Source organism: Chiloscyllium plagiosum, unplaced genomic scaffold (assembly GCF_037043375.1).
Source record: "Chiloscyllium plagiosum isolate Xiang-an unplaced genomic scaffold, Cpla_swu_hap1 HiC_scaffold_3, whole genome shotgun sequence".
In the NCBI taxonomy this organism is placed as follows: Eukaryota; Metazoa; Chordata; class Chondrichthyes; order Orectolobiformes; family Hemiscylliidae; genus Chiloscyllium; species Chiloscyllium plagiosum.
In genome coordinates, this window is record NW_028270141.1 from 108186480 (window position 1) to 108212013 (window position 25534).

Sequence of the window (25534 nt, forward strand, 5' to 3'; positions counted from 1 at the left end):
ATTGTTCTTTGTTTAAACTGTTGAAATAAGTTCTGCTCCAGGAATACATTACTTTACTAATTCTACAGTTTAAATGTTCCGATGTTCTCCATATCTCTCAATTTCCAACTTGCATTCCATAAAATTCTTTTTAAAATTCCATATCAAATGAAATTGTGCATGTTCCTGTCAATCATTAAAGTTTGGTTTGAAATCTGGAATAGCAGATATATTACTACAATTGGGTTCTCAAGATGTCAGAATTGATTATTTTTCTTAAAGCTATTGGTGATCTGTTGAAAATTTAGTGTCTTATTCTGATTTGTTATTTCTCAGAAAATGTTCTACTTGAGGTCAATAATTGCATTCAAAACTGAAAGACAATGTTTTGGGGTTTGTTCCTTGATAATGCACTGCTTACATAATTTGCCATATAATTTTTCATTCAACTAATTCTGGTAAAAAGCTCTCATGATTTTCTCTTCATTATATCTATAAATGAGGTCATGGAGCATAGTGTGCAGTCATTACATCTGAGCCGGAAGCTCTGAGTTTCAATCCTACTTCAGGGGTTTAATGATTGAGGAAAGTGCAATCATAACGGGGTGATCAGGTTGAGTAGTGACATGAAATTTCTTCTAGGAGATTCCAATGGCAGGGAGTATCAGTGGGAGAGATTTCTGATCAGCTATGTGATAGAAAGAAAGTGTGATCTTTGTCATTCTCCATAATTCTGAAATATAATATGCCTGTAAAAGTCTATATTCCAAGGCAACTCTAACATCTTGAGGGGGTTGGGTTCTTCTGAGTGTCACAGATGGCTACTAACCATGTACAATTCAACTCTCATTCTGCCTGGGTAGATTTGGGACCTATTGTCTTCCCTGCCTGTGGAGATGATCATGCTGCTGGGTTTTAGACTTGTCTTCAATTAGAGATCAGAAGAAGAACACCTTTATGTAGAACGTATGTGGGATATCTTATCAAAATGCCCTCTGTACAAAGGATAATCAATAAATCTTTTTTCTTTTTGCGAACCAGAAATTTGTGCCATTTGCACAGCTCCCCATAAACCTGTCCAAATATGTCAGGTGAATCAGGAGATCGCCTGATTAAAGCTAAGCAAGATCATTGAACTATGTGAAACAGGAAAAAAACTTTCATTTTTCACCCTCTTTCACAAAGAGAGGGATAATTCCATTAATTGTCTTTAAAACAGTTTCATGGGATCTTGTACCTCTACCTGAAGGACAAACAATATGCAGGACTTAATCAATATCCAACTCATCCTGAAGATGGTATTTCTAGCAGAGCAATACTTAGTATTGCACTAGTATATCCACCTAGATTGTTGTACCCTTTGCCTTCACGTACAATTGACTGACAACACAATATTCATTCCTGCATCAGTGAGTCATCTCACTTAAATTGAACTAACCTCCTTGATACTAAACTTCCAAACCTAAACAAAACGTATCCTCTGGGTTCTGGCTGACTCCCAATGTCTCTTGAATTTTCCATCCTATGTTCACAGCCAGAAGTGAAAGACATGCCAGATCGCCCCTGCTGGCTGCCCAGAACTGGAGATTTCCCAAGACGATTCTAGTGAAGCATTTAGTGATTATTGAGATAAGTTACAAGTCTAACGGGAAGCAACAAAAAGCATAGCTTGTGAGTAATACATTAGTCCTTCATCTCATTGTTTCTTTTTATAATCTCTCTAAGCATACTTTCCTTAAAACTCAACATTTAAAAGAAAACATGTCATAGAGTCATAAAGATGTACAGCATGGAAACAGATGCTTCAGTCCAACTTGTTCATGCCTACCTGATATCCTAATCTCATCTAGTTCCATTTGCCAGCACTTGGCCCATATCCCTCTAAACCCTTCCCATTCAGATATTCATCCAGATGCCTTTTAAATGCTGTAATTGTACCAGCCTCCACTATTTCCTCTGGCAGCACATTCCAAACATGCACCACCCTTTGCGTAAAAAAGTTGGCCCTTAGGTCCCTTTTAAAACTTTCCCCTCTCGCCCTAAACCTATGTCTTTTAGTTTTGGACTCCTCCACACCAGGGAAAAGACCATGTCTATTTATCCTATCCATGCCCCTCATGATTTTATAAACCTATATAAGGTAACATCTCAGTCTCCGATGCTCCAGGGAAAAGAGCCCCAGCCTATTCAGCCTCAAACCCCTCAAATCCTATAGCTCAAACCTGCCAACCCTGGCAACAAGCTTGTAAGTCTTTTCTGAACCCTTTCAAGTTTCACAACATCCTTCCTTTAGGAAGGAGACCAGAATTACACATAATATTCCAAAACTGGCCTAATCAATGTCCTGTACAGCCGCAACATGACATCCCAACTCCTGTACTCAATACTCTGACCAAAAAGGAAAGTATACAAAATACCTTCTTCACTACCCTATCTACCTGCGACTCTGCATTCAAGGAACTATGAACCTGCACTCCAAGACTCTTTGTTCAGCAACACTCCCCAGGATCTTATCATTAAAGTGTATATGTCCTGCTCTGATTTGCTTTTCCAAAATGCAGCATCTTGCATTTATCTAAATTAATCTCCATCTGCCACTCCTGAGCTCATTGGTCCGTCTGATCAAGATCCTGTTGTATTCTGAGGTAACTTTCTTCGCTGTCCTCTACACCTCCAATTTTGGTATCATCTGCAAACTTACGAACTATACCTCCTATGTTCACCGCAAATCATTTATATGAATGACAAAAAGTAGTGGACCCAGCACCGATCCTTGTGGCATACCACTGGTCACAGGCCTCCAATCTGAAAAACAACCCTCCACCACTACCCTCTGTCTTCGAAATTTGAGCCAGTTCTGTATCCAAATGGTTAGTTCTCACTATATTCCATGAGATCTCACCTTGCTAACCAGTTTCCCATGAGGAATCTTGTCATTGAGTCATAGAGATGTACAGCATGGAAACAAACCCTTCGGTTCAACCTGTCCATGCCGACCAGAGATCCCAACCCAATCTAGTCCCACCTGCCAGCACCCGGCCCATATCCCTCCAAACCCTTCCTATTCATAGAACCATCCAAATGCCTCTTAAATGTTGCAATTGTACCAGCCTCCACCACATCCTCTGGCAACTCATTCCATACACGTACCACCCTCTGCATGAACAAGTTGCTCCTTAGGTCTCTTTTATATCTTTCCCCTCTCACCCTAAACCTATGCCCTCTAGTTCTGGACTCCCTGACCCCAGGGAAAAGACTTTGTATATATACTCTATCCATGCCACTCATGATTTTGTAAACCTTTATAAGGTTTACAATTCAGCCTCAATTAATTCAGTCTCCAATGCTCCAGGGAAAACAGCCACAGCCCGTTCAGCCTCTCCCTGTAGCTCAAATCCTCCAACCCTGGCAACATCCTTGTAAATCTTTTCTGAACCCTTTCAGGTTTCACAACATCTTTCCGATAGGAAAGAGATCAAAATTGCACGCAATATTCCAACAGTGGCCTAACCAATATCTTGTACAGCCGCAACTTGACCTCCCAACTCCCGTACTCAATACTCTGACTAATAAAGGAAAGCATACCAAACGCCTTCTTCACTATCCTATCTACTTGCGACTCCATTTTCAAGGAGCTATGAACCTGCACTCCAAGGTCTCTTTGTTCAGCAACACTCCCTAGGACCTTACCATTAAGTGTATAAACCCTGCTAAGATTTGCTTTCCCAAAATGCAGCACCTCGCATTTATCTGAATTAAACTCCATCTGCCACTTCTCAGCCCATTGGCCCATCTGGTCCAGATCCTGTTGTAATCTGAGGTAACCCTCTTCGCTGTCCACTACACCTCCAATTTTAGTGTCATCTGAAAACTTACTAACTGTACCTCTTATGCTTGCATCCAAATCATTTATGTAAATGACAAAAAGTAGAGGAACCAGTATCAATCCTTGTGGAACTCCACTGGTCATAGGCCTCCAGTCTGAAATACAATCCTCCACCACCACCCTCTGTCTTCTACCTTTGAGCCAGTTCTGTATCCAAATGGTTAGTTCACCCTGTATTCCTTGAGGTCTAACCTTGCTAATCAGTCTCCCATGGGGAACCTTGTCGAACGCCTTACTGAAGTCCATATAGACCACATCTACTGCTCTGCCTCATCAATCTTCTTTGTTACTTCTTCAAAAACTCAATCAAGTTTGTGAGACATGATTTCCCACACACAAAGCCATGTTGATTATCCCTAATCAGTCCTTGCCTTTCCAAATACATGTACATCCTGTCCCTCAGGATTCCCTCCAAAAACTAGACCACCACTGAGGTCAGGCTCACCGGTCTATAGTTCCCTGGCTTGTCCTTACCACCCTTCTTAAACAGTGGCACCACGTTTGCCAACCTCCAGTCTTCTGGCACCTCACCTGTGACCATCGATGATACAAATATCTCAGCAAGAGGCCCAGCAATCAATCACTTCTCTAGATTCCCACAGAGTTCTCGGGTAGACCTGATCAGGTCCTGGGGATTCATCCATCTTTAACCATTTCAAGACATCCAACACTTCCTCCTCTGTAATCTGGATATTTTGCAAGATGTCATCATCTATTTTCCTACAGTCTATATCTTCCATATCTTTTTCCACAGTAAATACTGATGCAAAATATCCATTTAGTATCTCCCCCATTTTCTGTGGCTCCACACAAAGGCCGCCTTGCTGATCTTTGAGGGGCCCTATTCTCTCCCTAGTTACCCTTTTGTCCTTAATATATTTGTAAAAACCCTTTGGATTCTCTTTAATTCTATTTGCCAAAGCTATCTCATGTCCCCCTTTTGCCCTCCTGATTTCTCTCTTAAGTACACTCCTACTTCCTTTATACTCTAAGGATTCACTCAATCTATCCTGTCTATACCTGACATATGCTTCCTTCTTTTTCTTAACCAAACCCTCAATTTCTTTAGTCATCCAGCATTCCCTATACCTACCAGCCTTTCCTTTCACCCTGACAGGAATATACTTGTCAAACACCTTACTAAAGTCCATATAGATTATGTCCACTGCTCTGTCCTCATCAATCCGCCTTGTTACTTCTTCAAAAAACTCAATCAAGTTTGTGAGACATGATTGTCTTTTCCAAATTTCTTTCAAAAATCAGTTGTGATTAAAAATGTATAATTTATATATTTGCTATTCAATGTGGATTTCATTAAAGAGACAAATGGGGTGTTCATTTCTTCTGTGAATGGTTTTCTTTTAATAAAGAAACACAGCTGAGAGAGTCCTTCTGGAGCAATGACTAACTGCAGCCTTTGTCAGAAAGCAGGTGACTGCAGATCCTATGATGTGAGTGGAAAGGTGTTTCTTTTTTTACTCATTCATAGGATGTGGATGTCAAGGGCTTGGCCAGAATTTACTGCCCATCCCTAATTGCCCATAGTCAGCCATCTTGCTGTGGGTCCAGACCAGGTAGGACAACAGATGGCCTTCCCTAAATGCATTCGTGAACCTGATCGACTTTGGTTACATGATTACATTAGGCTTGCTTTTTATACAGTTGGGTTTTTGATGGTTGGATAAACTCAAGGCCATTGTGGGCGGCACGGTGGCACAGTGGTTAGCACTGCTGCCTCACAGCGCCAGAGACCTGGGTTCAATTCCTGCTTCAGGCGACTGACTGTGTGGAGTTTGCACATTCTCCCCGTGTCTGCATGGGTTTCCTCTGGGTACTCCGGTTTCCTCCCACAGTCCAAAAATGCCTAGGTTCGGTCAATTGGCCATGCTAAATTGCCCATAATATTAGGTGAAGGGTAAATGTAGGGGAATGGGTATGGGTGGGTTGCAGGTCGGTGTGGACTTGTTGGGCCGAAGGGCCTGTTTCCACACTGTAAGTAGTCTAATTGTATCTGCTCATCACAGTTCAGAAGAATTCAGTATTGAGCCAGTTTTTTAAAATATATAATTAAAGTCAGAAACAAGTTTAATCTGTCTCTCCTAGGAGGAATTCAGGGGACAAGGCTCCCCAACAGAAGGGTATAGTTTGTGAAAATTCCAAACCAGGAGACTTTGGTTAGAAATCTGCAGATTAATAGAACTAAGAAACTTAACCTCTCAGATATGAAAAGCTTATCATGACAGATTGGAAAGGATGCTTTTACTTATCTCCACAGATCCCAGCAAAAAACTGTTGGCAGTCAGTGAAGTGGGGACTTTTAAAAGTTGAGACAGTAACATAATTGTAATTTCTCTGGATTTGAGTTTCTGTAACAGATAGTGACAGGAGGTCAGATGAAACTGTTTTTCAATGTATTCATGATCATTCTATCTTTTATATTTATGTAACTTTTATTCTTCTCTTGCAAATAGACTTACTGATTTTGTTTTAAAGGAAGTCTGCAACATTATGTTTCAGTGACTAACAACATTAACTAACTAAAACAAAACGAAACGTGATTTACCAAGGTGGGATCTGATTTGTCCAGTAATGACATTATCTGGGATCATGACATTATACACAAATTAGATGACCTAGGAGTCATTTTTACACATGTGTTCACCTTGTCTCAGTGATTGTACTTTTAAGCCTAACTCCAGTGATTTGAACACAAGGCAATAATTTTACAGTATTATTGCAAAGTGTTCCATAGCCGTAGATGCTACCTTTCTGACATGCCAAATCAAGGCCCATCTGCCCTCTCAGACAGTTGTAAAAGATCCTTTGGCATTATTTGAAGAAGTGCAGGGAGTTGTCCAAGTATCGTAGCCAATGTCTAGCCCTCAACCAACATCAATAGAACAGTATATTAGGTCATTCATCTCATTGTTGTTTGTGGAACCTTGCTATGTGAAATTTGGCCAGTGTGTTCCTGGCATTTCAACACTTTGAATGGAATTTATTAGCTGTGTTGCACTTTAGGACCCTTTACGCTCTCAGGATGTCCCAAGTACATGTAAGTTCTTTCTTTCCCAGTGCAGAGTATTTTGCTATCTGGTTTCACACTGAGCCAAACAACATACAATCAGAGGACAAGTCTGACTGGAAAGCAATAACTCTTTGCCAGAATTACTAAAAATGAAATCAGGCATAATTGTATGAATCATTCCCACATTGTTCAAACATTTAAGGTAACAGAACTAACATCGTCAGAGGTTTTGCAGATTGTGGATTACATTAGCTCCTTGGATAACATTTCCTCGTTGATAGTTGTTACAGACATGTATGCAATTTTAATGTTTCATAGTAACATAGCAATAACCAGCTCACCCACTTGATTACAATACAACAAAGTAATAATCAAAATCCAAAATTACCATATGGTTTAACAAAATTAGATTAACTCATTATATTCACTGTCATTGACAAGTTAATATCTTTAACTATCTGAATATCTGTGGTGTGGATATGATGCATAATGCGGAATCATTTCGGGGCTTGAGTAACTTGGTCAACAATAGGATTTGTGAGTAGCCTGACTAGGCCCAGCCCAACATCAGGAGCAACGTTTATAGCATTTGCTGAACAGCGAGGCACGTTTCCAACTGAATAGCAATGGATTGCCAATTAAGGGGATTGTAAAACACTTCATTAACATTCAGCTTTCCATTTTGTCAAACGTGCCAATCAGGCTAGATGTTGAAAATTCTTGACTTGGAAATCAGAGTGGATACTTCGATTTGCCTCCTATGCCATCATGTTTTGATTCTAATCTTTTCATGCTAGCTGGATTACCTCTGTATGAATAAATTCTTCTTTATTAATTTCACATCAGTAAATACTCACTCTGTAGTCAGAAACACCCAATATTTAATATTGTGTTAATATGCTTGACCTTTGTGCTTTAAGCTTTTACTAACTGTCTGTTCTGCTCAAATTAAATGCTCTGCATGATTTGCTCGTCTTACATATTTAGCAGAAATTGCTCTCTTTGGAAGTTAGCTAGGTAGATCTTTTCTGCTTTCCCTTTCTCCCAATATCTCCTTGATTCTTTCTCTCAATCTCTCCTTGATATCTATACCTTTTTAGTTCCCTACTTTCCCTAAGAGAGGGAGACAATCTTTTACTATAGTTGAGTCAGGTGTGCTTTAATCATGATGCCCATTACAAACAGGCTCTCTCTGCCACTTTTACTAGTTTTCAATCAGCAATGAATGTGTATGCGTTTTGCTCTGATATGGTCATATTTTAAATGACAAGATTGGTCGATTTCCCTCCCCACCCCTATCAGCATTCTGCAGAGATCATTCCCTCTGTGACTCCCTCGTTAGGTCCACGTTCCCCCCAAACAAGCCACCCACCACTCCTAGTACGTTCCCTTACAACCGCAAGAGATGTAAAACCTGCACCCACACCTTCCCCCTTACCTCCATCCAAGGCCCCAAAGGATTCTTCCACATCCAGCAGAGATTTTCCTGCACCTCCAAACACCTCATCAACTGTGTTTGTTGCTCTTGATGTGGTATCTTCTACATTGGGGAAACAGGATGCCAACTTGCAGAATGGTTCAGAGAACATTTCTGTGACACAGGCAGCCAACAACCCCACTGCCCTGTAGCCAACCACTTCAACTCCCCTTCCCAATCTGCCAAGGACATACAAGTCCTGGGCCTCCTCCACCACCAAATCCAAGGCACTTGACACCTGGAGGAAGAACGCCTCATCTTCCGCCTTGGGACCCTCCAACCACACAGCATCAATGTCGATTTCACCAGTTTCCTCATCTCCCCTCCCCTCACCTTATCCCAGATCCAACCCTCCAACTTGGCACTGCCCTCTTGAACTATCCTACCTGTTCATCTTCCTACCCACCTATCTGCTCTACCCTCCTCTCTGACCTATCACCATCATTCCCCCACCTTCATCTACCGATCACCTTCCAAGTTACCTTCCCCTCAGCCCCACCTCCCCTCCCACTTATCGCTCAGCCCCCTTATGCATCCCCCACATTCCTGATGAAAGGCTTATGCCCAAAATGTCGACTCTCCTGCTCCTCGGATGCTGCCTGACTTGCTAAGCTTTTCCAGCGCCACACTTTTTTGAATCTGATCTCCAGTGTCTGCAGTCCTCACTTTCTCCTATATATATGATTATTGTTTGTTCGAGGATACCATCTGCCTTTTCCTTAAAACTTCACTTTCTATTTAGTAAGAAGCCATTTTCCTTTCAGGTTTGAAAATGCATGAAGCTTGAGTTAACTAGAAATGCGTTCCTTGCATGTGAGAATCTTGAGCTGCCATTTGCGTAGCATTCTATAATACGGTGATACCAAAAAGGAGCTCATCCCTGTGTCCATGTAACAACTGAATGTGAGGTCAGTTTGGTTCATACCACCACAACAACTCTGATATAAATGCTGTCTGAAACATGTCATCTGAATTCATTACAGTAAAAGGGGTTTGTTACTGAGCTTTACTTCAGAGAAAGTTTGAAATTTAGCACTGCACAATGATGCTAAATTTGTAGTTAAGTGTTGGGTGGAAGTGAATGGTCACAGTGTGAGGGAGGGCTATCCATCAGCTGGAACATTGGTGGTTTCACACTGCAGTAATTTTCATGAGGCTAAATATTATTGGTTTTTGGGGTTTGGGAAGTTGATTGCTTGCAGCTCACCACCATCCCCCATTCCCAACTAAAATGTTGAGTGACAACCTGCAGACCACATTCACAAAAACAGAGAGGGACTTCTCCCTTTCAGTGGGAATCTGTTCAACCAGCAGTGCTGGCAGCACCAAGAGCTCAGTAGCGGATGTTGCTGGTACTGCAGCCAGCCCCATAAAGAATACAAGCACGGAGCCTGGAGTGTTGAATGTAGGGAGTGTTTGACCACCTTAGGACTGGGGTGTGGAGAGGAGGGGAGGTGTTTGTGTTTAGAGAGCAGGCAGGTAGAAAAGGATAGAGAATACAATTCCAGGGGTTGCACCAAATGAGTTAAATTATTATGTTATATTCTTTTATTTATCTCTTAACTGAGTCTGTTTGTTTGTCTGGCTTTTGTGTGGAGCACTTGAAAATAAACATTTCAGACTTAGAGCATAGTTACTAATTAGATTATCTTGTTTTAATTCCTGCTAAAGTTGTAAATTTAATAAATTGTTAAGTATTTTGTTTAGGAAGCAAAACTGATATCTTGAATGAATTATTCGCACTAGGGTTGGTTAGAACAAAGAAAATTTACAACCCAGGAACAGGCCCTTCAGCCCTTCAAGCCTGAGCTGATCCAAATGTACTGTCTAAACCTGTCGCTCAATTCCTAAGCATCTGTATCCCTCTGCTCCCCACCTACTCATGCATCTGTCCAGATGCATCTTAAATGAATCTAACATGCCTGCCTCTACCACCTCTGCTGGCAACGCATTCCAGACACCCTCTGTGTAAAGTACTTGCCACGTGTATCCCCCTTAAATTTTTCATCTCTCACCTTGAAAGCATGACCTCTCGTTATTAAATCCTTCATCCTGGGAAAAAGCTTGTCTCTATCTATCCTGTCTATACCCTTCATGATTTTGAAAACCTCAATCAGGTTCCCCCCTCAATCTCCTTTTTTCTAATGAAAATAAACCTAACCTACTCAACCTCTCTTCATACCAGGCAACATCCTCGTAAACTTTCTCTGCACTCTCTCCAAAACGTCCACATATTTTTGGTAATGTGGCGCCCAGAACTGTACACAGTATTCTAAATGCGACCAAACTAATGCCTTGCACAATTTTAACATGACCTGCCAGCTCTTATAATCAATACCCCATCCAATGAAGGCAAGCATACCATATGCCTTCTTGACCACTCTATCCACCTGTGCAGCTACCTTCAGGGTACAATGGACCTGCACTCCCAGATCTCTCTGCTCATCAACCTTTCCCAAGGCTCTTCTGTTCATTGTATAATTCACTCTAGAATTAGACTTGCCGAAATGCATCACCTCACATTTGTCTGGATTGAACTCCATCTTTCACTTCTCCGCCTAACTTTCTATCTATCTATATCCTCCTGTATTCTTTGACAGTCCCTTGTGCTTTCTGCTACTCCACCAATCTTCGTGTCATCTGCAAACTTACTGATCATACCAACATTGCCCTCTTCCAGATCATTTATGTATATCACAAACAACAATGGCCCCAGCACTCATCCCTTTGGAACACCACTGGTCAGCTTTCTCCATTTCGAGAAACTCCTTTTAACTACTACTCTGTGTCCTGTTGCTCAACCAGTTCCTTATGCACCTAGCTAGAACACCCTGCACACCATGTGATTTCACTTTCTCTATTAGTTTACCATGGGGAACCTTATCAAACGCCATACTAAAGTCCATGTATATGACACCAACAGCCCTTCCTTCATCTATCAACTCGGTCACTTCCTCAAAGAACTCTATTAAGTTGGTAAGGCACGATCTTCCACGCCCCCCCCCCCCCCCACCCCACAAAACCATGTTGCCTATCACTGATAAGCCCATTCTTTTCTAAATATAAATAGATCCTAACCTTAATACTTCCTCCAGCAACTTTCCCACCACTGACATCAGGCTCACTGGTCTATACTTACCCGGAATATCCCTACTACCCTTCCTGTACAGGGGGACAACATAAGCAACCTTCCAGTCCTCTGGCACTTCACCTGTGTTTAAGGATGCCACAAAGATATCGGTCAGGGCCCCAGCTATTTCCTCCCTCTCCTCCCTCAGCAACCTGGGATAGATCCCATCCGGTCCTGGGGATTTGTCCACCTTAATAACCTGTAGCCTACCCAACATATCTTCCCTACTTATGTCAACGTAATCCAGACTAATCAAACTTCTATCTCTAAACTCAACATTCATCATGTTCCTCTCCTCCGTGAACACTGTTGCAAAGAAATCATTCAGAGCCTCACCCATTCTCTCAGGTTCGACACACAGCTTTCCTTCATTATCCTTTAGTGGACCAATCCTTTTTTAGTTACCCACTTGCTTCTTATATCAGAATAAAATGCTTTGGGATTCTTCTTAATTCTGCTCGCTAAAGCTATTTCATGACCCCTTTTAGCCCACTCGATTCCTCGTTTAAGACCGGTCCTACTCTCCCGATATTCCTCCAGGGCCCACTCTGATCTTAGCTGCCTGGACCTTATATACGCTTCCATTTTCCTTTTGGCTAGTCATAAGATTTCTCCTGTCATCCACGGTTCACGAATCTTGCCTTTCCTATCCTTTGCCTTCAATGGGACATGCCTATCCTGCACTATCTTTAATCTATCTTTGAAAGCCTCCCACATATCAAATGTGGACTTCCCTTCAAATAGTTGTGTCCAACCCACATTTCCCAACTCTTGCCTAATTTTGATATAATTGGCCTTGGCCTAGTTTAATAGTCTTCCCTTAGGACCATTCTCATTTTTGTCTATGAGTATTCTAAAACTTACAGAATAGTAGTCACTTTTCCCAAAGAAATCCCCCACCGCAACTTCTATCACCTGGCCTGGCTCATTCCCCAATACCAGGTCCAATATGGCCCCTTCCCAAGTTGGACCATTGACATACTGCTCTAGAAAACTCTCCTGGACGCTTCTTACAAATTCTACCCCATCCAGACCTCTGACGCTAAGTGTATCCCAGTCAATGTTGGGAAAATTAAAATCTCCCATCACCACTACCCTATTGCCTCTACATCTTTCCATAATTTGTTTACCTATTTGTTCTTCTACCTTATGCTCACTGTTGGGAGGCCTGTAATACAGCGCCAACAATGGAGAGTTTGAGTAGTGAGGCATTATGGGTGGAACTCTTATTTCTGAGCTCCACCCATAATGCCTCACTACTCATACTCTCCATAGTGTCCTCCTTTAGCACAGCCGTGATATCATCCCTGACCAGCAATGCAACTCCACCCCCCTTTTTACTTCCCTCCCTGTTCTGTGAAGCGTCTATATCCTGAAACATTTAGTTGCTAATCATGCCCTTCCTTCAACCAAATCTCTGTGATTGCAATAATGTCATACTCCCAGGCATCAATCCAAGCCCTAAGTTCATCTGCCTTACACACTATACTCCATGCATTAAAGTAGAAGCACTTCAGGCCACCAGTTATTTTGTGTTCATCTGCTCTCTGCTACTCTTCCCCTTATTAATGATATCTTCATGATTCTTACAGACTCCAGTTTCCACCTCGCTATCTACTAGTCTTTTCCTCTGGTTCCCAGCACCCTGCCACATTAGTTTAAAACATCCCCAACAGCAGTAGCAAAAACTCCCCCAAGGACATTGGTTCCAGTCCTGTTCAGATGTAGACCGTCCATTTTGTAATATTCTCACCTTCCCCTGAACCAGTCCCAATGTCCAACAAATCTGAACCCCTCCCTTCTACACCGTCCCTCAAGCCATGTGTTCATCCTGCCTTTTTTTTATTTCTACGCTGGCTAGCTCGTGGCACAGGTAATAATCCCAAGATCACTACCTTTGAGGTCCTCCTCTTTAACTTCACTCCTAGCTCCCTGAATTCTGCTTTCAGGACCTCATCTCGGTTTCTACTGATATCGTTGGTGCCTATATGCACCAAGACAACTGGCATCGACCCTCCCCTTTCAGAATGCTCGGCAGCCGATCAGTGACATCCCTGACCCGAGCACCTGGGAGGCAACATACCATCCGGGAGTCCTGTTTTCGGCCACAGAACTGCCTATCTACTCCCCTTATAATAGAATCCTCTCTGACTATGGCCCTTCGAGTCTTCTTCTCGCTCTTCTGAACAACAGTGCCCGCCATAGTGCCATGATCTTGGCAACTGCTGCCCTCCCCTGGTGAGCCATCTCCCCCAACGGGATCCAAAACGGTATACCTGTTTTGGACGGAGATGACCGTAGGGGACACCTGCACTGCCTTCCTACTCATTTTCTGCCTTTTGGTCGCCCATTCACTGTCTCCCTCAGCAATCCTAACCTGCGGTGTGACCAGTTCACTAAACGTGCTATCCACGACCACCTCAGCATCGCGGATGCTCCACAGTGAGTCCATCTGCAGCTCCAGAACCGCCATGCGATCAAACAAGAGCTGCAGCTGGACACTCTTCTTGCAAGTGTAAGAGTCAGGAACGTCAGCCACATTCCTGAGCTCCCCCATCAAGCAAGAGGTACATGCCACGGTTCTGAGGTCCCCTGCCGTTGTAAGCCTTAACTTTATATGAACTAACTAAAACCAAACAATGCACTTAAATATATGATAAAGAAAGAACAAGGAAAAATAAAAGCTTTACCATACAGAGTCTTTTTCTTCTGGTTAGAGGAGGCAGGGCGGGAGGGAGATACTACACGTGCAGTATCTTGCGTTTTGCTGCTGCCCAAATGTATACTAAGTTGTTACCTTCCCGGCACTTTCCTGGTCTCCATGTCAGCTCCGCTGTGTCTCCCGCTGCTCCTGGACAGGAAAAATAATTAGATTAGATTCCTTACATTGTGGAAACAGGCCCTTCGGCCCAACAAGTCCACACTAACCCTCCCAGATCCATTTCCCTCTGACTAATGCACCTAACTCCATTGGCAATTTAGCATGGCCAATTCACCTGACCTGCATATCTTTTGATCTGTGGAGCACAGAGGAGACCCACACAGACACAGGGAGAATGTGCAAACTCCATACAGACAGTCGCCCGAGGCTGGGATTGAACCCGGGTCCCTGGCACTGTGCTAACCACTGAGCCACCGTTATTCAGTAGTCTGGCTAGAAACCAGTGGTGTAACTATTGAGGGTTTTCAAAGGTTTTAATTCTATTATGCTGCAAATACAGAGATAGAAAGACTGATTGGTTTGCTGCCTCTGTGTCATTAAACACTTAACATATGCCGGGAATGAGAGGGTTCGACAATGATAAAAGGTAGGACAGGCTGGTGCTGCACAATAGTCAAAGAGGTTGACAGCACAGAAGAAGGCCCTTTGCTCCATTATGTTTGCACCAGTCAACAACAACCACCTGACTATTCTAACTCCATTTTCCAGTAGTTGGCCCATAGCTGCATATGCCTTGGCAATCACATCCCTACTATAATGTAGTTCCAGAGCTGCATACAGCTATGGCTTAACCATTGTTTTATATAACTCAAGAATCACCTCCTTGCTCCTAAGCTCTATACCTTGGCAAAAAAAAAGCAACTATTCCTTATGCTTTCTTAACCACTTTATCTGCACGTCCTGATACCTTGGTGAGCCAGGGTTCACCAAGGTCCCCCTGATCCTCAGTGCTTCTCAGGGTCCTACCATTCATCATGTATTTCCTCGCCTTGTTTTTCCTGTCCAAGTGCATCATCTCAGCCTTATCTGGATTAAATTCTGTTTGCTACTGGACAGCCTATCTGACCAGCCCGCCTACACCCTTCTGTAATCTAAGGCTATCCTCCGCACTATTTACCACTCCACCAGTTTTTGTATCATCTGTGAGCTTACTGATCAGCCCTCCTACATTTAAGTCTAAATCATTTCATATATACCACAAACAGCAAGGACCCCAACATTGATCCCTCACAGGACATGGGCTTCTTGTCACAAAATCACTCCTCTGCCATCACCTTCTGTTTCCTGCCACTCCGTTAATTGTGAATCCAATTAGCCAAATTTCCTTGCAACCCACGCGCGACCTTCACTATCAGTCTCCCATCCAATTAGACAACATCAAATTCATTGCCCTTTGGAGTCGAGAAGAATGAGAAGTGATGTTTTTGAAAAATGAAAGATCTTCAGGGATTTGATAGAGTGCATACTGGGAGGATGTCTCATATTGTTAGCGGAATCTAGAACCGGGGAACAATTTATGAATGGGGTTTCTTTTTTAAGATGCATATAAGGGTAATTATTTCCTATTGGATGTTTGTTGTTCTGTAAAATTATCTTCCCATTGAAATAATAGAGGCAGTGAAATTGAACTTATTTGAAACAAAATTATATTTTTGATAGACAAAGCATTGGAGGACTTTGGGGGCTGACAGGAACAAAAGGTTGAGAGAACAAGAAGGGAATAGAGATGACCCTGGAAATTATAGGCCCATGAACCTTACTTCAGTTGTGGGTGAAGTGTTGGAAAGAGTTATCAGGTTTTATAATCATCTAGAAAGGAATAAGTTGATTTGGGATAGTCAACAGGTTTTGTGTGAAGGGTAAGTCATGCCTCACAAATCTTATTGAGTTCTTTGAGAAGGTGACCAAACAGGTGGATGAGGGTAAACCAGTTGATGTGGCATATATGGATTTCAGTAAGGCGTTTGGTAAGGTTCCCCATGGTAGGCTACTGCACAAAATACAGAGACATGGGTTTGAGGGTGATTTGAGATTAGATTAGATTAGATTCCCTACAGCATGGAAACAGGCCCTTCGGCAGAATTGACTGTGAGAGGACCCTAGCAGGAAAGACAGTGGAACAGCAATGGCAGGAGTTTCTGGGAGTAATTCAGACACAGTAAAAGTTCATCCCTGGGAAGACAAGCATGGTACAGGGAGGATGAGGCAACCATGACTGACTAGGGAAGTCAGGGATAGCATGAAAACCAAAGAGAAAGCATATAATGTGGTGAAGGGCAGTGGTAAACCTGAGGATTGGGAAGCTTACAAAGACCAACAGAGGGCAACAAAAAGAGAAATAAGGAGGTAGAAAATTAAATGTGAGGATAGGTTAGCCATAATATAAAGAAATACTCTAAGAGTTTCTTTAGGTATACACAGGGCAAAAGTGGGTGTCAACTGGTAGAAAATGACACAGAGAAATAATAGTGGGGAACATGGAAATGGCTGAGGAACTGAATAATTACTTCGCGTCAGTCATCACAGTGAAAGACATGAGTAATATCCCAAAACTTTGAGAGTCAGAGGGCAGAGCTGAGTATGGTGGTCATCACAAAGGAGAAGGTACTCAAAAAACTGAATGACCTGAAGGTGGATAAATAACCTGGACCAGATGGACTACACCCCAGAGTTCTAAGGGCAATAGCTGAGGAGTTAGCGGAGGCGTTAGTGGTGATCTTTCAAGAATCAGTAGAGACAGGGAGGGTCCCAGAGGACTGGAAAATTGTGATCATGACACCCTGTTTAAAAAGGGAGTAAGAACAAAGAGGGAAAATGGACAAGCCAATTAGCCTAACCTCGGTCATGTGTAAGAATTTGCAGTCCATTGTGAAGGATGAGACTTCTGAATACTTGGAATTGTATGATGGAATAGGGAAAAGTCAGCATGGTTTCATCAAGGGGATGTCACGCCTGACAAATCTACTAGAATTCTTTGAGGAAGTAATGAGCAAGTTAGACGAAGGAGAGCCAATAAATGTTACCTACCTGGACTTCAAGAAGGCCTTTGACAAGGTGCTGTACAAGATGCTGCTGAGTAAGATAAAGGCCCATGGTGTTAGAGGCAAGGTGCTCACATGGATAGAAGATTGGCTGTCTGGCAGAAAACAGAGAGTGGAGACAAAAAGATCTTTCTCAGGTTGGCAGCTGGTGACAAGTGGTGCTCACAAGGGTCAGTGTTAGGGACCACAACTTTTCAATTTATACTTGGAGTTGGAGGTGTAGTGGATAGTGAAGAAGGTTACCTCAGAATACAATGGGATCCTGCTCAAATGGGCCAATGGGCTGAGAAGTGGCAGATGGAGTTTAATTCAGGTAAATGCGAGGTGCTGCATTTTGGGAAAGCAAACCTTAGCAGGACTTATACACTTAATGGTAAGGTCTTAGGGAGTGTTGCTGAACAAAGAGACCTTGCAGTGTAGATTCATAGCTCATTGAAAGTGGAGTCGCAGATAGATAGGATAGTGAAGAAGGTGTTGGTATATGCTTTCCTTTATTAGTCAGAGTATTGAGTAGAGGAGTTGGGAGGTCATGATGCAGCTGTACAGGACATTGGTTAGGCCACTGTTGGAATATTGCGTGCAATTCTGGTCTCCTTCATATCGGAAAGATGTTGTGAAACTTGAAAGGGTTCAGAAAAGATTTACAAGGGTATTGCCACGGTTGGAGGATTTGATCTATAGGGAGAGGCTGAACAGGCTGGGGCTGTTTTCCCTGGAGTGTCAGAGGCTGAGGGGTGTGACCTTATAGAGCTTTATAAAATCATGAGGGGCATGGATAGGGTAAATAGACAAATTCTGTTCCCTGGGATGGGAGAGTCCAGAACTAGAGGGCATAGATTTAGGGTGAGAGGGGAAAGATTTTTTTCACACAGAGGGTGGTATGTGTATGGAATGAGCTACCGGAGGAATTGATGGAGGCTGGTACAATTGCAACATTTAAAAGACATTTGGATGGGTATGTGAATAGGAAGGGTTTGGGGGGATATGGGCCGAGTGCTGGCGGGACGATATCTGGTCGGCATGGATGGGTTGGACCGAAGGGTCTGTTTCCATGCTGTACATCTCTATGACTCTATTAATGATCTCAATGAAGAAATTGAGGGCATTCTGGTCTAGTGGTATGCTTCGTGGTTAGGGTCTTCTTCTACGCAGACTTGCGTGAGGCCCCGGGTTCAAATCCTGGATGAGCCCGCATTTCTTTTTTTGGGGCAGCATGGTGGCTCAGTTGTCAGCACTGCTGCCTCACAGCACCAGGGACCCGGGTTCAATTCCAGCCTTGGGCGACTGTCTGTGTGGAGTTTTTACATCTCCCCGTGTCTGCACGGGTTTCCTCCGGGTGCTCCGGTTTCCTCCCACAGTCCAAAGATGTGCAGGTTAGGTGAATTGGTAAAGTGCCCGTAGTGTTAGGTGCATTAGTTAGGAGGAATGGGTCTGAGTGGGTTACTTTTCTGAGGGTCAGTGTAGACTAGTTGGGCCGAAGGGCCTGTTTCCACATGGTAGGGAATCTAATATTCTGTCTAAGTTTGCAGATAATACAAAGATAGATGGAGAGACAGGTATTGAGGTGGCAGGGAGGCTGCAGAAGGATTTGGACAGGTAAGAAGAGTGGGCAAAGAAGTGGCAGATGGAGTACCACGTGGCAACGTGTGAAGTCATGCACTTTGTTAAGCAGAATAGAGGTATGGACTATTTTCTAAATGGGAAGAAAATTCAGAAGTCTGAAGTGCAAAGAGACTTGGGAATCCTGGTCCAGGATTCTCTCAAAGTAAACTTGCTCATTGAGTTCAGTAGTTAGGAAGGCAAATACAATGCTGGTATTTATTTTGAGAGGACCTGAATATAAAAGTAGGGATGTACTCTTGTGAGGCTCAATAAGGCTCTGGTCAGACCATATTTCGAGTATTGTGCACAGATGTGAACTCCATCTCTCAGGAAGGATGTACTGGCCTTGGAGTAGGTTCAGAGGAAGTTTACTAGAATTGTCCCAGGAATGAAAAACTTAATGTATGAGGAACCTTTGACAACTCTGGATCTATACTCAATAGAGTTTAGAAGGATGAGAAGGATCTAATTGAAACATACAGAATAGTGAATGGCCTGGACAGAGTGGATGTTGGGAAGATGCTTCCATTGATAATGTTGTTGACTAGGTTTCCATTGACTAGGACCTGTGGTCACAGCCTTAGAGTAAAGGGAAGACCTTTTAGAACAGAGATAATGAGAAATTTCTTCAGCCAGAGAGTGGTGAATCTATGGAATTCATTGCCACAGAAGGCTGTCGAGGCCAGGTCATAAAGATGGAGATAGATAGGTTTTCGATTCTCAAGAGAATCAAGTGTTTCAGGGACAAAGTGGGAGGATGGGGTTGAGAAACTTATCAGCCATGATTGAACCGCAGGGCAAACTTGATGGGCTGAATGGCCTAATTTCTGCTCCTATATCTTATGGCCTTAATTGAATTGAAACATGTTTCTACTTTCGATATATCATAACATGTGCAAAAAGGTGTACAAGAGATGATAATGAGTACATGGAAATAAAGATTGGGAAAGATACACAATGGATTGCCATAGACACTGCCTTATATTTAATGTGTCCTTTTACCCCAGCTTCATCCTGCAAAGTTGGTTCCAGCTTCAGCCCATTGGAAGCAAGGGTACTGTCACAAAATCCATAATAATTTTCAAATTAAAACAATCCATAAAGCAAATTACAGTTCCACTGTTGAGCCTCTTAGACTATCTGGAGTAGTATTTCTGACTATGTTCTTCCAGTCATTTAGACTTCATATAATTTCTCCAGGATTTCAGTCAATCAATCTTCAATGTTGTATGTTTGGGAGAACGTCCATGGAAATCACAGGCATTTATATCAGTAGAGAATAATCAAGTTTTTGTCAAGGTAAGGGCCAATTACTCTCTATGATTGTAACCAAACCTGTTTACTTACAAACACTGAAATTCAGTAGACAAGAATGGGGTATCTTGGTAAGACAATTATGGGAAGACAACATAAAATAGGAGGTATAATAATTAAGAGGTTGCAGGAGCAGTGAGACCTGGGTCTATATGTTCACCATGTAACTATAACCCTACAAAGTCATAGAATCACACAGCATGGAAACAGACCTTTTAGTCTGACCAGTCCACGTCGACCATTTTTCCAAACTAAACTACTTGTCCCACTTGTCCACATTTGGCCCATATCCCTCCAAATATTTGCTATTCATGTACTTATCCTACAGTATGTTAAGTATTGTAACTGTACCTGCATTCACAACTTCCTTTGGCAGGTTATTTCACACACAAACTACTCTGTATAAAGAAGATGTATTGCATGCACTTTTTAAAACTTCCTCCTCTCACCTTAAAAATATGGCCCCTAGTTTTGAAATCCCCCACTCTAGGGGAAAGACCCTTGATATTCACCTTATCAATGCCCCTCAATTTTATAAATCTCCATAAGGTCACCCCTCAACTTCCTACAGTCCAGTGATTAAAGTCCCAACCTATCCAGCTTTTCCTTATAACTCAAACCCTCCAGTCCTGGCAATATCCTGGTAAATCTTTTCTGAACCCTCTCCAATTTAATATTATTCTTCCTATTGCAGGGCAACCGGAACTGTACACAATACTCCAGAAGAAGCCTCACCAACGTCATTTCCAACCTCAACATGACATCCCAAAGGTCTGTGCACTGAGGTAAGCATGCTAAATGCCTTTTTAACCTGTCCACCTGCGATGCAAATTTCAAAGAATTATGTACATGAACCCCTGTTCTACAACACCACCCAGGGCCCTACCATTAATTATCCAAGTCCTGCCCTTGCTTGTTTTACCAAAATATAATACCTCACACTCATCCAAGTTAAACTCCTTCTGCCACTTCTCAGCCATTGACCCAATTAGTCAAGATCTCTTTGTCATCTTAGATAATCTTCTTCCTTGTCCACTATGCCACCAATTTTGATGTCATCCACAAATGCCTCCTGTACTCTCATTCAAATCATTTATATAAGTGACAAACAAATTGGACCCAGTCCTCATCCTTGTGGAACACTGCTGGTCACAGGTCTCCAGTCCAAAAATCAACCCTCCATCAATACTGACCCTGATCCCATACGATATAACTTCTTAATTAGCCTATCAAGTGAAACCTTGTCAAGAGCTTAATAAATGTCCATCTGAAAACATTTACTGCTCGGCTGTCAATCTTTTTGGCTACTCCCTCAAAAAACTCAATCAAATTTGTGAAACATGATTTTCCTCACACAAAACCATGCTGACTATCCCTAATCAGTCATTGCCTCTCCAAATGCATGTAAACCCTATCTTTCAGAATGACCTCCAACAACTTACCACCACCAATGTCAGCTTCACAGGCCTATAATTCCCATGCTACTCCTTACAGATTTTCTTAAATGAAGGCACAATATTAGCCCTTCTCCAGTCTTCCAACACCTCACCTATGGTTACAGGTGATAAAAATATTTCTGCTTGGGGCCCCACAATTTCCTTCCAAACTTCCCACAACCTCCTGGGGTACACTTAATCAGGTCCCGGAGATTTATCCATCTTTATATTTTCTAAGACCTTCAGCACTTCTCCTGTGATGTGAACTGTTTTCAAAACATCTGTATTTATTTCCCCAAGTGCTCAAGCCTCTATATCCTTCTCCGCAGTAAAAAAAAAACTGAGACAAAATATTCATTTAATATCTTTCCCATCTGATGAAATTCAACATATAGACCATCTTATTGATCTTTAAGGAGCCTTATTCTCTCTCTTGTTGTTCTTAATGTACATGTAGAATCTCTTTGGATTATCCTTAACCATATCTGCCAAGGCTATCTCATGTCCCCCTTTGCTCTCCTGGTTTCCCTCTTAAGAATGTCTCTACATCCTTTATGTTCAAGGCATTTATGTGATCCCAGTTGTCTATATCTAATAAATGATTCTTTCTTTTATTCTTTAATAGAACCTCAATATCTTTATTCATCTATTGTTCCCTACACATATCAGTCTTATTCTTCACTTGAACAGGAACATAATGCCTCTGAACTCTTGTTATGACATTTTTGAAAGCTTTCCACTTATCAGTTGTCCCTTTACCCATGAACAGTCAATTCCAATAATTGTTTGAGAGTTCTTGCCTCATTTCATTAAAATTTTCCGTACTCCAAACAAGGACTTTAATTTTTGTGGAAGGCTCATCCTTTTTCATCACTTCTTTAAAACCAATAGAATTATGATCAGTAGTCCCAAAGTGTTCCTGCTAACATTTTAAGTCACTGTTCTGCCCCACTGCCCTAGCGAAAGTCAAATTTAGCTTCTTGTCTAGGAGGTACATTTACATATTGATAAAGAAAATTTTTCTAAATACATTTAACAAATTTATTACCATCAAAGTCTTTAACATTATGGCAGTGTCTATCAATGTCTGTAAAATGCAAATCTCCTACTATTGTAACCCTGTTTTTCTAACATATATCTGAGATTGCTTTACACATTTGTTCTCCAGTTTATCTCTGACAATTGAAGGGCCCGTAGAACAACCCGATCAAGATGATCATCCCCTTCTTATTTCTATCCATACAGTTTCATTGGATGATCTCTCAGAAATATCCTCTTTAATTACAGCAGCAATATTTTCTTTCATCAAAAATGCCATTTCTCCCTCCTCTCATGCCTTCCTTTCTATCCTTCCTATACCACATAAAATCCTCAACATTGAGCTGCCAGTCCTGTCCTTCCCTCAGCCAGGTTTCTGTTATAGCTATGATGTCCCAGTCCCATATTCCCACATATGTCCTGAGGTCAACCTTACCTGTAAGATCCTTTGCATTGAAAGAAATGTTTCAGTGACTTTTCAACAAGGGACACTCTGGTCGATTTGTTTATCTAAACTTCATCACACCTTATCAATTAAGATGTACTCTACACATCTGTTGCTCCTTTCAAAACGGATAACCTCACATTTTCATATTCTAGTTTCCAATACCCTTACCCATTCATTAAGCTTGTTCAAGTCCTCCTGAAACTATTTTGCATCTTTCTCATAACACCCATTCTCACTTACTTTTATTTCATCTATACATTTAGAAATATTACATTTGGCTCTCATCTCCAAATGATTGATGTATATTGTGAACAGCTAGGATCCAATTACTGATCCTTGTTGTACCCTACTAGTCACAGCAGCCAATTTGAGAATGGTGCATTTATTTTTATTCTCCGGTTTCGGTTGGTTAGCCAATCATTAATCTGTGCTAGTACTTTATCTCCTACTCCGTGTGCTTTCATTTTTCTAACCAGCTTCCTGTGGGAGATTCAAAGGTTTACAGAAAATCTAAATGTACTACGCCCACCGGTGCTCTTTTGTTAATTTTGTTAGTAACATTCTCAAAAAATAATTCCACTGTTTTCAAAGATGATTTCCCATTCACCCATCTGTGCTAAATATGCCCAATTAAATCATTACCAACCACATAAAAGCAAAATATTATGGATGCTGGAAATCTGAAATAAAACTGAAAGTTGAGAAACTCAGCGGGTCTGGCAGCATCTGTGAATAGAGAAGCAGAGTTAATGTTTCAAATCCAGGATGATAGGTTCTTTTTCACTTTTTACGTTTACAGGAAAATAAGTTGTCCATGCTGTGTCCTGTCAATAAGTGAGGTGAAGCAATTAGCAACAACCCAGGTTAATTGCTAGATCCTGGCTGAGCCAACTCAAATTAGGAGTGAGCAAAAGATTCAGGTTTCAATTTGGGCAGTTGCAATCTGCTTAATAAAACCATAATTGATGCAATTGAAGCCAAAAATGTTGCTTAAAAACCTCAATCATGACAGCAGTCACTTGTCAATCAACATAAACACTTCCTAATTGCGACTTAATTCCTCAACTGCAAATCATTCCATGCTAAGTTAATCATGAAATCACACCAAATGTGCTGTTCATTTCAGAATAAAATTTGTCCACTTCTTTGAGGTTTATGGATCACTGAGCCAAAATTGTTGAAATATTGTGTAGCATTTACTGATCATGCAACCGAATTCCTTAACATTTGTAAAACTGCACAAAGAATGTTAATAATAAAATTGACTTTGTATTTCTTTTCCACGTTCCTGAAAATAATTTAACTTTCTTCCACTTCTGTTTTATGTCCCTTCTCAATTAATCTTCCTAAAAGTTCTTCTCACAGCTCCCCCAGACCTGGATATCCTGTAGTCTTTCACATCTTGTTATTTTTGGCTTTAATTTTTATTATGATATGCGATACAAGTATAAAATTATCATTAGCATGTGATTTTTCAGCCAATTCCACATTATTAATCATGTCTGGTGACCTATAAGATATCAACTCTAATCTACCATTTGCTTTTGTACCCAACTTCCCAGTTTGTGTTGAGAAGCAGTCAATGAGTACTTCTACATTGTTGATTATACCCCCATTCTCACCTTTCAGTGACCTCTTGCTTTAGCTCAGAGTAACTGTACTGAAATCTTGCAATGATTCTTGATTCCTTCAAGCCCTTGTGATTGTCTAAACAAGTAATTAATTTACTTGAAATTTGATTATTTTCATGTAAATTGCTCCATGCCTTTTGCCTTTGAATTTTTTATCTGCCTCTTCATTTTAAGTTGGTAGTCGACTGTAAGTAAAAACAATGACTGCAGATGCTGGAACCCAGATTCTGGATCAGTGGTGCTGGAAGAGCACAGCAGTTCAGGCAGTTCAGAGGAGCAGTAAAATCGACGTTTCACGCAAAAGCAGTTCAGGAATACAGGTGGTGTTATCACAACCTATCTTCATCCATACCAGTTCTGTTAACTAGCTAATATGTTATTAAAACCTCCAAAGCAATGGTGCAAGGATGGGAAACAATGCTGGTTGCAGATGAGACACAGTTCCTGCTCCTATTACATTGCATAGAGTTTCAGCTACGATCCCAATTTTCAATTCCTAGGTAATTCTTGAGGAGTCAATTGTGCCAGGAATTTCACATGGTTCAGATGAGCAACTATAAACTCTTGTTATTTTTGGCAAGCCGAGCATTGATGGCCAATCCTTACTTGTCCTTGAGAAAGTGATAAAGAAATCACCTTCTTGAACTGCTATTGCCTGTAGCCCATGTACAGGGGAAACAAGTTTCAGGATTTTGTCCTAACAACAATAAAGAAATCACCTTACATCAAAGTCAGGATGGTATTTGAGTTGGAGGGAATCTTGTACATATCCTGTTCCCATTCATTTGCTGCCCTTTGTCCT

At 41.6% G+C, this 25534-nt stretch overlaps 1 long non-coding RNA gene across 1 annotated transcript in view; it reads right to left on the minus strand.

Moving 5' to 3' along the window:
* The window catches only part of LOC148150637 (uncharacterized), a 364395-nt gene that overhangs the window by 159359 nt on the left and 179502 nt on the right, over positions 1-25534 (minus strand). The window contains exon 2 of the long non-coding RNA XR_015751935.1: positions 14191-14351. This is a non-coding gene — a long non-coding RNA (uncharacterized LOC148150637). The remainder of the gene's footprint in view (positions 1-14190; positions 14352-25534) is intronic.